At 41.7% G+C, this 14,306-nt stretch overlaps 1 long non-coding RNA gene across 1 annotated transcript; it reads left to right on the forward strand.

Annotated features, from left to right (window-relative positions):
• The first annotated feature begins 8,619 nt into the window (after positions 1-8,619).
• Positions 8,620-12,903, forward strand: LOC139024745 (uncharacterized). The gene is made up of 4 exons (XR_011476107.1): positions 8,620-9,186; positions 9,603-9,855; positions 10,220-10,616; positions 12,822-12,903. It is a non-coding gene; the product is annotated as an uncharacterized lncRNA (long non-coding RNA).
• The last annotated feature ends 1,403 nt before the right edge of the window (positions 12,904-14,306 follow it).

Raw genomic sequence — 14,306 nt, forward strand, 5'->3', positions numbered from 1 at the left:
ACAAGCTAATGTCTTTAAACAGCTTAGAAGTTCAGAAAAATATATGTCGGTTTTAGGAAGCTTCTGACTTCGGCTAATTGACATACTTTGAGCAATTGGAGTGTACCTATGAGTGTATTCCCAACTACTTAAAAACTCATCCCTCTTGCTGACATCATGGGAAAATCAAATAAATCATCAACACCTCAAAAATTAATTGTAGACCTCCAAAGTCTGTTCATCCTTGGAGCAATTCGCAAACTCCTGAAGGTACCACATTCACTGTACAAACAATAGTTACGCCAAGTATAAACACCATGGACCCCGCAGCCGTCATACCGCTCAGAAGTAGACCTTTGTCTCCTAGAGGTGAACATACTTTGGTGTGCAAAAAGGCAAATCAATCCCAGAACAACAGCAAAGGACCTTGTAAATAGCTGAGAAAACAGGACAAAAATATCTATATCCACAGTAAAAGAGTCCTATATCAACATAACGTGAAGGCCGCTCAGCAAGAAGAAGCCACGCTCCAAAACCCCATGAAAAGCCAGACTACGGTTTACAACTCACATGGGGACAAGACATCATACTTTTGTAGAAATGTCTTCTGGTCTGATGAAACAAAAATAGAACTGTTTGCCATAATGACCATCATTAGTTTGGAGGAAAAAGGGGGATGCTGCAAGCCGAAGAACACCATCCCAACCGTAAGCACGGGGTGGCAGCCACATGTTGTGGTGCTTTGCTGCAGGAGAGACTGATGCACTTCAAAAAATAGATGGAATCACGAGGAATGGAAATGATGTGGATATATTGAAGCAACATCTCAAGAACACATCAGGAAGTTAAAGCTTTGCCGCCAAAAGGTCTTCCAAATGGACAATGACCCAAGCATACTTCCAAAGTCGTGGCTAAGTGGCTTAAGGACATCAAAGTCAATGTATTTGGAGTGCCATCACAAAGCCCTGATCTCAATCCTTTAGAACATTTGTGGGCAGAACTGAAAAAAGCGTGTGTTAGCAAGGAGGCCTACAAACCTTACTCAGTTACACCAGCTCTTCAGAGGAATGGAACAAAATTCAACCCAACTTATTGGGGAAGCTTGTGAAGGCTACCCGAAACGTTGACCCAAGTTAAACAAATTAAACAATTGCTACCAAATACTAATTGAGGTGTATTAAATCGTAATATGACCCACTGGAATGTTGATGAAAGAAAAAAAAAAGCTGAAATAAATCATTCTCTGTCTTTATTCTGACACTTTCACATACTTTAAAATAAAGTGGTGATGCTAACTGTCCTAAAACAGAATCTTTACATTGGATTAAATGTCAGGAATTGTAAAAAACTGAGTTGAATGTATTTGGCTAAGTATATGTAAACTCCCGACTTCAAACTGTACACACCCCTGTGACCATCTCATTGCAATATGGTCCATCAGCTCAGCTGGATGCCTAAAATGTGAGAAAGTAAGATGCTATAGTTGGGTGTGTGTGTTTGTGTGTGTGGTGTGTGTGGTTGTGTTGGGGTGTGTGTGTGTGTGTGTGTGTGTGTGTGTGTGTGTGTTATGGTGTGTGTGGGTGTTGTGTGTGTGTGTGTGTGTGTGTGGTGTGTGTGTGTGTGTGTGGTTTTTGAGTTCCAAGAAGACATGAGTGTGATGTGCCCTCAGTTTTAATGTTGAAATGCCATGAATGGAAGATGACAAAGAGAAGTGATGAGGGTGAGAGCATCCAGTATGAAAAATAACCCCTTCGGATCTAAAATGAGTGTGGGCCCTCTTGTGTCTCCTTTTTGTCCGCTTGAGATACTACAGTCACCCCTGGTGGAGGATTCTTGAACACTGCTATTTCAGAGGTTATGAAAACCTTCAACGGTGGAGTGCTATTGCGTTATCTGAATACCAATCACTTTGAGAAACAGAAAAAGGTGTAAACTTAACAGTTGAACTTTTGAGTACACTCTTTGAAAAAAGGGTTCCAACAGGGTTCTTGGCTTCACCAAAGGAAAATCCTTTTGTTTCCAAGTAGAACCCTCTGAATGAGCCTAAAAGTGTTCCCCTAGGCACAGAAGGGTTCTACCTGAAACCAAAACGGGTTCTCCATGGGAACAAGCCGAATAATCCTTTTAGTTGAAAAGCACCTTGATTTTGTTAGTTTTGGTGGTGTTATTTTAGTGTAGTGCCTATAGCAGTGTGTCAGGGTTTCTGTATAAAATAAATGCTTCATTGGTGGGGGGAGTTAAGATAATCTGAAAAATATGAAACATCCCCACTTTTATCCACATTTAACAGCAGCAAAGTAACCTCCCTATGTATCTGAGGCAATGTGTGATCACTCAACATTGACAGGACCGACAGAAAAGACATGCTCACATGCCAAACAAAGATAAGCCTTCTGTGCCTAGGTAGAACACTAGCTTGCACCGTTATGCAATTATTAAGAGACAATAGAACAAACAGCTAATCCTGTCACATGGAATGGACGCTGGAGAGACGAAGCAGTACGCGGGAGTCAAACATTTAATAAAGAAACTGACATGAACGAGACAGGAACAATGTCAGTAACCTAGTAACACAAACAAAAACAAATAATGCAGAAGCGGGAACAGAGCTGGGAACTGACACATATAGGGCAGGTAATAACAGGTGATGAGTGAGTCCAGTAGTCCAATATCGCTGATGCTCGTGATGAGGAAGGCAGGTGTGCCGTAATGAATGATAGGAGTGCGTGATGCAGGGCAGCATGGCGCCCTCAAACACCAGGGGAAGAGCGGGAGCAGACGTGACAAATCCTGGCTAGCCAGTGGTATAAGTACTTAAGTTAAAACTACTTTAAAATACTTACTAAGTCGTTTTTTTGGTATCTGTACTTTATTTTACTACCAATGTTCTAGCATTAATGTAGAAAATAACATGTATGTATATGTCCACATACAAATATGTATGGTCATATTTTTGATGTTTTATTTATTTGTTATCTGATGGAGCCAACCCTCGTATCATTTTCTAGGCCTCCCAGGTATTTGCATTTAAAGTAATGTATATGATTACTGCTGCTAGGGGGCGCTGTGACGTCAATGGGGAGCGTTAGTGAGATCGTGAGGTCTTAGAGGTTTCTACTTCAATCTTGGAGAATGTCTACTACTGAAAACTAATAACTTTTCTCCGTCTCATCATTTGACCCTATTAATTCAGTTACGTAATGTGCAAAAGTGCAATATGACTCTCAAAATATTGAGGTAACATGGTTGACTGCATAGTCCATGAGTTTGGTCAATTAAAGAGAGTTTTAACAGAGTGATAAACTAGTTGGTATTTTCCCCATTGTAAGTAATGGAGGTTGGCTAGGTTGCTAATGGTTTAGATGTAAGAGAAGGGATCAAGATGGCGTCTGAACTTTCTGTACTTTTTTTCAACAACGTTTTAAATCCTATTTGTTTTTTTTGCTATCAACAAAGACTCAGTTTAGTTCAGGTAATATATGTAAATATGTGATGTCACGATAAAATGATTTAATATTTCTACAAAAATAGCACTTAAAAGTTTGCTAACTTGATGCTAACCACATTTAGCTTCTCTAAGTGCTAGCTAGCTGTAGCCTAGTTGATTTCAGTCACCGTCAGCTTACATGTTAGTGGTTTATAATGTAATGGTTGTAGCGCCGTTTAGCACAGGCCTCCAGTAATTTATAGCTTTTTCCAAATTGACACTGATAGTACAGTGAGTTATAAATTATGTGAATGTGTAGATGTGTGGTGATAGTTTTTTAACTTAAGACCTTTTATTTTTTTGATACTGGAATATGAAATGTGGAGATGTAATGCAACAATAGAGTTGTAATGGATACTTGGTTTTGACAACCAAAAAGATTAACAAAAGAGAACAGTATTTTAATACATCTTGGAGAATTGCCTACTACAGAACACTAGTAACGTTTCTCCGTCTCATCATTTTACCCTGTTAATTCAGGTTTATGATCTGCTGACCACGTCCCAGTCCGAGCCGTGTAACATTTGTCAACAGAAATTGTGTCAACTGTTAGGACAAGGGATAACAGCTAAATGAAATCCAACTGATGCCATTGCGTGAAGACAAACACAAGCTGATATTAATGGATATCAGCTTGGCCTGCACTCCATCTTCCACCTGTGTTTCAATAAATACCTTGGTTACTTCATCCCAGCGAAGTAATTACAATATACCAATTAAAAACTGGRGTGAATAGATGTGCAGAAGATGAATGTGCAAGTAGAGATACTGGGGTGCAAAGGAGCAAGATAAATAAATAAACAAATACAGAATTGGGATGAGGTAGTTGGATGGGCTATTTACAGATGGGCTATGTACAGGTGCAGTGATCTGTGAGCTACTCTGACAGCTGGTGCTTAAAGCTATTGAGGGAGATATGAGTATCCAGCTTCAGTGATTTTGCAGTTCGTTCCAGTCATTGGCCGCAGAGAACTGGAAGGAAAGGCGGCCAAAGGAGGAATTGGCGTTGGGGGTGACCAGTGAGATATACCTGCTGGAGCGCTTGCTACAGGGGGGTGCTGCTATGGTGACAAGTGAGCTGAGATAAGGCGGGGCTTTACCTAGCAAAGACTTGTAGACGACCGGGAGCCAGTGAGTTTCGCGACGAGTGTGAAGCGAGGGCCAGCCAACGAGAGCGTACAGGTCGCAGCGGAGGGTAGTATATGGGGCTTTGGTGACAAAACGGATGGCACTGTGATAGACTGCATCCAATTTGTTGAGTAGAGTGTTGGAGGCTACTTTGTAGATGACATCGCCGAAGTCGAGGATCGGTAGGATAGTCAGTTTTACGGGGGTATGTTTGGTAGCAGGAGTGAAGGATGCTTTGGAAAATAGGAAGCTGATTCTATATTTAATTTTGGATTGGAGATGCTTAATATGAGTCTGGAAAGAAAAGTTTACAGTCTAGCAAGACACCTAGGTATTTGCAGTTGTCCACATATTCTAAGTCAGAACCGTCCAGAGTAGTGATGTTGGATGGGCGGGCAGGTGCGGGAAGCGATTGGTTGAAGAGCATGCATTTAGTTTTACATGCATTTAAGAGTAGTTGGAGGCCACGGAAAAAGAGTTNAAACCCTACTTAAGTCTCAGAGCAAGTGACGTAACTGATTGAAACGCTACTAGCGCGTACCCGCTAACTAGCTAGCCATTTCACATCCGTTACACCAGCAGCATACCACCCTGCATACCACTGCTGGCTTTCTTCTGTAGCTAAGCAGGGTTGGTCCTGGTCAGTCCCTGGATGGGAGACCAGATGCTGCTTGAAGTGGTGTTGGAGGGCCAGTAGGAGGCACTCTTTCCTCTGGTCTAAAACATATCCCAATGCCCCAGAGCAGTGATGGGGGACACTGCCCTGTGTAGGGTGCTGTCTTTCGGATGGGATGTGAAACGGGTGTCCTGACTCTCTGAGGTCATTAAAGAWCCCATGGCACTTATCGTAGGGGTGTTATCCCCAGTGTCCTGGCTAAATTCCCAAWCTAGTCCTCCAACCATCACTGTCACCTAATAATCCCCAGTTTACAATTGGCTCATTCATCCCCTCCTCTCCCCTGTAACTATTCCCCAGGTCGTTGCTGTAAATGAGAATGTGTTCTCAGTCAACTTACCTGGTAAAATAATGGATTTTGGAGAAAAAAAGCCTAAAAGACAGCCATGGTGTCGCTCTTCATTTCTTGGTTCTCCTGTGGTGCATATAAGACCCGCTACATAAAGACAACATGTAATCTACATGTGTTATAGAATTATCACTCTTCTTACATCCCAGGTCATGTTTGGACTGGAACGTGACAACTCAACGGCTATGCGCATCTCCCCAAAAGCCTACAGACAACTTTCCTGAGTGCAATGTCATTAATGTGACCGATATGTACAGTATAAAAAGCATAGTGAAGCAGGAAAATTTCCCACCTCTGACGCACAGCAGAGACATCGCTGCTGGGAAGTCCCCTGGAGCAAGAGTCCCTCAAGAATTTAAAAACAGTCATTGCGTTATAATGAATGTACTCCCCAAACGCTTGTTGCATCGTGAACTATCCTCCCAGTCCCTTGGGACTTCAGCGGATGGATGATGTGCCGCTGCCATTTACATGGATGAGAAGTTGGACAAACACTCCTCCATATGTCTGGCGTGCGAAGGGTTTTGTCCCATTGTATATATTTATTGTTTTTTTCATGGCAATTTTATTATTAAACTGCGCCGTTGTAACACGATCTTTGCTCTCCTGACTTCTCTGCCGCCAGTACGCACTCATTAACAGTAGGCTATGGTTGCTGTTTGTATTTCATTGAACTTTAGGCCCATACAAAGACAAATCACACAACATAGACTACCAAATAACTTTATGGAAAAATACACGAAATAAAAGTCAAGTGAAAAGTTATAAATGTCTTTATCAATTATGAGTAGCTAAACCATATCGACTTTTGAACACTGATGCGCAGGAGAACCCCTAGCTGTCAATCAAACAGGCGCGGTGAACGGATTATGACGCTCAAGCGTTCCAAATGACGCAACAATACAGTTCCAGAACAGAGAAAGTTAATGCCGAAGATGTTATTCGGTTCCACACTAAAACTGCGCTTTGACAAGTGTGATTTGAGGTGAGTCAAATATTTACAGAAGTTTACAATATATTAACCATCCGCTAGCCTAGTTAGCCTATAATTCTGTCATGGTAAGATAACAAATCGGAAGTTGAACATTAATGTATTTGAAATATTTTTTCTTTCTGACATTATATAGCTAGCCTTATAAAATACAATTATTTATTATAGCTTTGTTATTTCTGTTGCTATCAATCACTCCATCTGTATTTACTCTTCTGTCTGTTTGTCTTGCTGACTTATCTGTCTGTCGGACTATCTGTCTGTCTAGCCAGCATATGCCTGAAAGGTTCTTTCACATAGGCTCATATTCACAAAGTCTCATAGAAGGAGTGCTGATCAATAATCAGTTTTGTCTTTTAAATCAAACTGAATACGTTTTGATGGACAGAAGGGGACCTGATCCTAGATCAGCACTCCTACCCTGAAACACTTTGTGAACACAATCCAGGTGTATTGTGATTATGAAGTTGTGATGAGGTATTATTATATTAGTTGTGCTGATGCATAATGGGTTACAGAACAGTCTGTAAGTCATTCATCACATAACCTAACTCTGGTCCAGGGCATTATGTGCGGCCTGCTGAAGGAAGGCTCAGTGTCTGCAAGCTGTACGTAACGCCCTGGACCAGAGCTACACATTACCCACCTCTGGCCATCATGGACAGTCAACTCATCACATTCACGTACTAAAAGTCACAGTTGTGTGAGTTTTGTTATTAACCTCTCTGGGATATGTGGGACGCTAACATCCCACTTGGCCAAAAGCCAGTAAAAATGCAGAAAAAACGATTATGTTAGGTCAGAGCCAAGTCACAGAAAAACACAGCCATTTTTTCAGCCAAAGAGAGGAGTAACAAAAAGCAGAAATAGAGAGAAAATTAATCACTAACCTTTGATGATCTTCATCAGACAAATCAAATTTTAGATGACACTCATAGGACTTCATGTTACAGCAATACATGTATGTTTGTTCGGTAAAGTACATATTTTATATCCAAAAATCTGAGTTTAGGCGGGAGCGCCAAATTAAATAAAATTACTATAAAGTTACACTTTCATTAAATCACACATGAAAGATACCAAATTAAAGCTACACTTGTTGTGAATCCAGCCAACATGTCAGAATTCAAATAGGCTTTTCGGCAAAAGCAAACGATGCTATTTGAGGATAGCAACAGATTAAACAAAGAGAGAGAAGCATATTTCAACCCTGCAGGCGCGGACACAAAACGCAGAAATAAAAATACAATTCATACCTTACCTTTGACGAGTTTCTGTTTTTGGCACTCAATATGTCCCATAAACATCACAAATGGTCCTGTTGTTCGATTAATTCCATCGATATATATCCAAATGTCCATTTATTTGCACGTTTGATCCAGAAAAACACCGGTTCCAACTTGTGCAACGTGACTACAAAATATCTCAAAAGTTACCTGTAAACTTTGCAAACATTTCAAACTACTTTGTAATACAACTTTAGATATTTTTTTACGTAAATAATCGGTAAAATTGAAGGCGGGATGATCGTGTTCAATACAGGATTACAACAAACTGTAGCTAGCTTTCTGGTCACACGCCTCTAACAAACAGTACACTTCAAGTGACCCTCGTTCAAGATGGCCGTACTTCTTCATTACACAAGGAAAAAACCTCAACCAATTTCTAAAGACTGTTGACGTCCAGTGGAAGCGGAGGACTGCAAGAAGGTCAATTAGAAATCTGTATTCCCAATGAAATCCCATTGAAAGAGTGACCTCAAAACAATTTAAATCTGAATGGTTTGTCCTCGGGTTTTCGCCTGCTAAATAGGTTCTGTTATACTCACAGACATGATTCAAACAGTTTTAGAATCTTCAGAGTGTGTTCTATCCAAATCTACTAATAATATGCATATCTTATCTTCTGGGGATGAGTAGCTGTCAGTTGAATTTGGGTATGCTTTTCATCCAAACGTGAAAATGCTACCCCCAATCCTAGAGAAGTTAAAGGCAGTTTAATTGATCAGAAGTTTAATTATTATTGTAATATTGTAGTAAATTGTCTGAGTTCACTTCCTAAATAATGTGTTGACATTCCTTTGCTCCCAGATACAAGCAGGCAGAGATGGAGGTTCAGTTCCTGAGGGAAGAGAAGAAGACCTGTACAGAGGAGGAAGCCCACATGCTTGAGTTGAGGGAGAAGGATCGAACGATCCGCAATCAGAAGAAGGAGATGGACAGACTTCAAGTGTGCCTCTGGGAGGAGGAAAAGAAGAAGAGGAATGGTGGAACGGAGAAGGACGAGATGATTGAACAACTACAGTCTGAGACAGACCATCTCAGAGCCCTTCTGAAAGATGAAAGGAGGAGAAGAAGAGTAGAAAGGGGTATAATGAAAGAGTGGAAGGCTGAGATCCTGAGACTGAGGGAGGCAGAGAGCCAGAGGGAGGCAGAGAGCCAGAGGGAGGCAGAGAGACAGAGAGAAGCAGAGAGACAGAGAGAGCCACAGAATGGGAGAACCAGAGAAAAATGCAGGAAGTCAACAGACTCAAACAACTGCTGGAGCTGCTGATGGTGGACCTACAACTGGCCCACGTAAGACATGTCATTGTTATTATTAAAAGGCAGTGTATATTCACCCAGRTGAAAATGAATGGCGGCGGACAGCTGTATGCTAACCCAATGTTAACTTTTATGCCTTTCCTAAACGTTAACCCTTACCTTAACCTCACTGAAACAATATCTAACCTTTACCATAACCCAACCCTAGGTCCTAAACCTAACCTTCATTTATCTCAACCCCTACGCCTTTCTTCTGCCGGTTGAATATCCACTTCCTTATTAACGTCATTGCTGTTGTTGTTGTTGATAACTGTATCTGTGCAGGTTGTAAATAATTGCATTAGTGAAACATCATTTTTAGGAGTAATTTCTACAAGCATAAACATCAGAGACAACATTGTTGTAACTTCACACAAATTGCATTGGGAATTTCATTTATCTTTAATCAGAGAGAGAGAGATAATAGAGGCAAACAGAAGAGAGGAGATGGCGGAAGAGGAAAGAAGGGAGATCCTTGAAAAAAAACAAGAGGGGTGACAGAGGAGAAGGAAGATGACAATGAGGACATTCTCCCACCTGATAAAAGTATCCGAAGGAGAGCTGTGGGCTGGCTAAATAAGAAGTGGGAGGAGAGGAACCTCAAAAGGATAGAGAGAACGTATCAGAGAGAAGCTGAGGAGYGCTATAAGATCATCAACAAAGGTAAGTCCTGTTTTCCCTCAGTTCATGACGTTTAAGTTGATACCAGAGTAAGTTGAGACCCTGAAAGAGTTCCTAACAAATACACACCCAAGACGTTTTTGGGSGGGTTCGGGGGGCCACTAGTGGCCATGGGGCCCTAAGCGATCGCATATGCCTAGGGCCGGCCCTGGCACTATACAAAGAATAGGTGCCATTTGGGACACATGTTAAACTTAGATATTAGCACTAACTAATAACAATTCGGGATGGGAATTATTGAACTTTATTGACAAATTCCATGCCTTGCTCAACTGAAAAGAGTAAAGAATCATTGAGATCCAACTGGGTTTTCTATTCCTAATTCCCTGTGTCCATTACATTCCAGATGCCCAGAGAACCAACAGGGGGGGCCAGACAGCCAGCYGCTAGAAGCTACAGAAGAGGCTGAAACATCAGAGCCAACCTCAAAGAAAACAAAAGGCCAGGCATCTGGAAGAGAATTAAGATGGGGTAAAGAATGTTTAAACATCTATTCATGTTTTACACTGTTAATATATATGTTGTCACTTCTATTATCCAAATGTGAGGGAGATGGCCACCAGGAAAGGCCAAGGAGGCAACAGGCATGGGCAGAGAACCAGGAGGGGAGTTCAGAGAACCAGCAGGAGTGGCCAGAGAACCAACAGGTGGGGCCAGAGAGCCAGCAGCTAGAAGCTCAAGAAGAGGCTGAGACATCAGAGCCAACCTCAAAGAAAAAGCCAGGCACCTGGAAGAGTTAAGGGGTAAAGAATGTTTAAAAATGTATTCATGTTTTACAGGGTTAATATACACTACCGTTCAAAAGTTTGGGGCACTTAGAAATGTCCTTGTTTTTGAAAGAAAAGGAAATTTTGTTGTCCATTAAAATCACGTCAAATTGATCAGAAATGCAGTGTAGACATTGTTAATCTACATAAAGCTGTCCCAACAGCAGAGCTTTCTTTTCAGCACCAAGGAGTGAGTCCTTTTAAAAAAAAAACATAGCTGATATGGCTGACTTGCTTAAACAAATGTGGTTTCTACTGACACTTGAGATGTACAAACTATGGCATAAGGGGACATTGAGTGGATAAGAGGCAATCCGTAATTTTGATTAAGACCTTAATGAGCAAGCTAGGACGGCCATACAGTGGTTCCTCCTTTAAAAGTTGCATCATACTACAGCACACCTTGCGGGCTGCAGCAGCATTCCATGGCGCGTCACTTAATTGTCAGCCATTTTTTCTGTTACTGCAAGTTAGTGCTAGTATGACCACCAGAGGGCATCTTTGAGAACCATTTGATAGTCTTCCATATTGGCATTACCAGAGATGGGGAGGGKACGCGGGAGACCGGGGTTCAATTCCCCGACGGGGAGGAAGGAGTAGGCTGTCCTTGTAGGATGTTACATCTATTAGGATGGAACGGAAAATGTGGTGCTGTACAACGTGACGGTCGGCAGTACAGTACTGGGCTATTTAGCTAAAGAATCCCTGTGTCGTGTGGACGGGAGATCGGGGTTCAATCCCCCGACGGGGAGGAAGGAGTAGGTTGTTCTTGTAAATAAGAATTTGTTCTTAACTGATTCCATATGTGTTATTTCATAGTTGTGATGTCTTCACTATTATTCTACAATGTATGTAACTATTCTTCTACAAGGATCCAACTAAAGAAGATGCGTTATGGAGAGATTGTAAAGACCAATGTTCATCCCCGGTATAAAACAAACTAGCTAGCGTTAGCTGAATGTAAAAGCCATGTGTGCTGTATGCTGTTTTTAATACAGAAATCCRCTGAAGCCAACAGTCATGTGAGATTTTTATGTTGTTGAAAATTACTAGTATTTCCATTTTTCAAATGTTCATGTTTATTTTTTGTTCGTTGTTGAAATAATGGTGGAATTGTAAGTGTAGAATGAATACACAAAACAAATGAAGATGTCAAATTTGAACTTACTGTGTCCCATGTTGAAAAACTACACACACACACACACACTCTCACACAGTGCATCTAAGTAGGCCTAGCTACAACCATTCTGTCCTGGAAGTCAATTCAGCCTTCCACAGAGGTGAAATACTGAGTCAACTTTTCCCTGGCAGAACTGCCTCCTGACCTGCTCTGTTGGCCTGGATGGCTATGCCTCTCATGCCTCGCCTCATCCCTGCCCCACCCTGCTGTAGTCACATCTCCACATCACAAGGCTTTGTGAGGAAGTTGTGGAGGATGCACATTGCAACCACTAGGGTATCAACCTTGCTTGGGAGTAGGTTTATTTCTTGGTAGAGGATCCTCCATCTGGCTGCAAGGATCCAGAATGTCTRCTCCTCTGTCAWTCTAGCTCAACAGAGACGATAGTTGAACATTTCTTTCTCGTAGCTGATGTTATGCCCGGCATATGGCCTCATCAGGTGGGGCTTTAGTGGAAAGCCGCATCCCCCACCATTGTGTATGGTATCTTTCCCAAATCTTCACTCCCAGGCAGAAATGCATCTTGGGGCACCTGCAGCGTTTTTGATGCCATTGCCCTTCCAAGTGGGGAGTTGGCATAGACTCCTCCGTCACTGTTTCTCCCAAAATCTCTCACTTGAATAGCTGTGAAGCGGTAATTGGCATCCACAAGGGCGAGTATCACCACAGAGAAGTTCCTTAAAAAAAACATCTCCGAGTTTCCTGGTTTGTGATCATAATATGTTTTCCATCAAGCGATGCAAACAATTGGAAAGTCCCATTTTTCATGAAACTCTTGAGAATGTTGTCTCCAGGTTTCCTCAGTGAGTCGTGGCAGATGGGTCGCCAGCATCTTCCTCTCTATGGCCTCTCAGGTCTCCATAATACACTGCGACACTGTCTCGAATCCAAGACAATATGTAAGGCCAGGCTGCAAATAGTCTCCAGATGCCAAATACCTGTAATGACAAAATAAATGTTTTGTTATTGTTTAACAATCAATTCTATTTTACTCTTCACAGAAGTTGGATTGTGCAAAACCAGATGGAAGTCCCTCCGTGACATTTTGAAAGGCACCTACGGAAGGCCCAGCCCAGTGGTTCTGGGGGATACCAATCGAAAGAATGGAAATACATGAAAATATTATCATTCTGATACCTTACGTCCAGCCAAGAAGGTAAGTTATAATACACATTTGAAGTGATTGCACAGAATTCTAAATCTCAACAAATTGCAGTATTGTCTGGCTTTGTGTTTCTACCTGCTAAGTCACACGTGATTGGCTCAGTCAGCTGGATTCCCATTCTGAATGAGTGATTATAGAGGCCTATAGATTATGAATCAGTCTCTTATACAGAGGAATGTGAAACCAGGCACTATTAGAACTTGGCCCCCCAGGAATGATGAAGGAAATCTATTTTTCATTTGTTTCCATGATTTTTGTTTTTTTTTAAATAGGATTAATTGAGCCTGACTTGAGGTTTCTTCGAAGTTACTTAAAACACGGTATTAACTTTCATTACGTTACTTTTTTCAGCTCTGAGAGCAACCTCAGCCTTGAAAATGCTCGATTCGCCTCAGCCACAACGAGGAGCCCCCATACGCTAGACACACGTGGTCCTAGCCATGACAGTTGCTTCAGATGCCACTGAACAACAGTTCAAGACCAACCACTACAGGCACAGCTCAAGACTGCAGCCAAGAAAAAGAAAACAGAAAGTAAACTATCAAGATGTGGATGAAGAGCTGCTTGCATTGTCAGTAAGCCAATCCCTTCTGCTGTTACCCCAGAGCATGAGCATGGTGCTCAGCCTTGTGCCAGAGCTGAAGAAAATAGGAAGAAACAAGGGACGTCTGAAAGTGCAACTACTGTCATTGATTGTAAACTGGGATGACCAGCATGATGACCAGCATGCAACACCTCTGCTACCACAATGGCTCTTTGATGCTATGGACATAGTCCACCAATGGAAGGTCAGGTGAATCAGCTTGACCCCTCCCCCTCCCGTTCTCATGCTATATAGGAAGGCCTCTCCTCATTCTTTGTCTACTTTTCTCTGAAGAAGCACGAATTGTGCGAAACGTCAGTAATTTTTTCTTCTTAAATTTTAAACTATACTCCTTTTATCTTTTGACCCTTGAACAAAAAGGTTTGGACTATGTGAAATAGAAGAGGATTACTCCATCTCACTATTACAAAAAGAACACAATTTTTCCAACAAACAAAGACAAGCACATGGACCTTTGGAGACTGGTTGGGGATGGTATGGAAGAGCTCTTTCCCGTATGAGATATTCATTTTTCTGGGTTGGTGAGTACTCCCAAAACCACTGTGTGTACACATGAAGATTTTAAAGTTTGGAGTGGATTGAAGCTGAACCACTATCAGAATTAAACCATAAAGGAGTGATCACTTGTGAATGGAGTGTTTTTCTCCCACTTGAGAGGGGAGCTCTGCAAGATATAACCCTCACGAAGGGATATTTTAAGGCTTTAACAAGCAATCG

This window comes from Salvelinus sp. IW2-2015, unplaced genomic scaffold (genome assembly GCF_002910315.2).
Source record: "Salvelinus sp. IW2-2015 unplaced genomic scaffold, ASM291031v2 Un_scaffold1832, whole genome shotgun sequence".
NCBI lineage: Eukaryota > Metazoa > Chordata > Actinopteri > Salmoniformes > Salmonidae > Salvelinus > Salvelinus sp. IW2-2015.